The following is an 804-nucleotide window of genomic DNA, read 5'->3' as shown; positions in this document are numbered from 1 at the left end:
ATATTCCACACGAGGGTCAATGACCGGCCGTGGATGGGCGCGCATCAGAGCCGCCTTATGTGCAGCTTCTAGCTGCCTCTGCTCTGCCTCGTCGAGAACATTGGTGATCACACCACGTCCCTCAGCTGACGAGAAGTCAGGGAATAGACATGAGGTCCGCAAGGCGCGAGCAGGGCTCGTATCACACTGCTGGCGCAGCTCGCCTTCGTTGTCATCCCATGGAGTGTCGAACTCATAGTCGACCACCCCAACATCCTCAATGACGTCACTCGACTCTGATAGCGTGCGCGGAGCGCGACGCTCATGCTCATCGAGCCTAGGATGTACATCCCTCGGTGCCGCGGACGCACTGTCCGACATTGCACCGCGTGCGGGAGACGAAGTTGGGCTATGCCCGTGTTCGCTGTCAGAACCTGCAAGACTTGGTGACTTCAGTGTCGTAGACACAGGGCTCATTCAGCACGGAAGTAATTTTATTTCAATGAACCAAGTTGCAGTGTCTAGCGGACACACAAGCCTCGTTGAGGCAATAATCGATTGGAACTGTAAATGTTCTCAGTTTAATGGGGATGAGTGTAACGGTGTCACACGTATCCTGATAACAGGGGTGTATGTCACATCAGATGAGCATGGTGTGACTGCACCCAAACAGGAATACGGTACGGGGCTGGACAGCCAGTAGTTATGCATGCATTTAGATCTTACTATATATATTTCGGGAAATCTATACATTTAGAATTGAAATTTAAGCCGCATATAAAAATAAATAAAAATCAATTTGGATTTTGAACGGAAGAGTTCATG

This window comes from Plasmopara halstedii, assembly GCF_900000015.1.
Source record: "Plasmopara halstedii genome assembly, contig: Scaffold_292, whole genome shotgun sequence".
Taxonomy (NCBI): Eukaryota; Oomycota; class Peronosporomycetes; order Peronosporales; family Peronosporaceae; genus Plasmopara; species Plasmopara halstedii.
The sequence above is the reverse complement of the archived record's forward strand: the minus strand, read 5'-3'. Positions refer to the sequence as shown.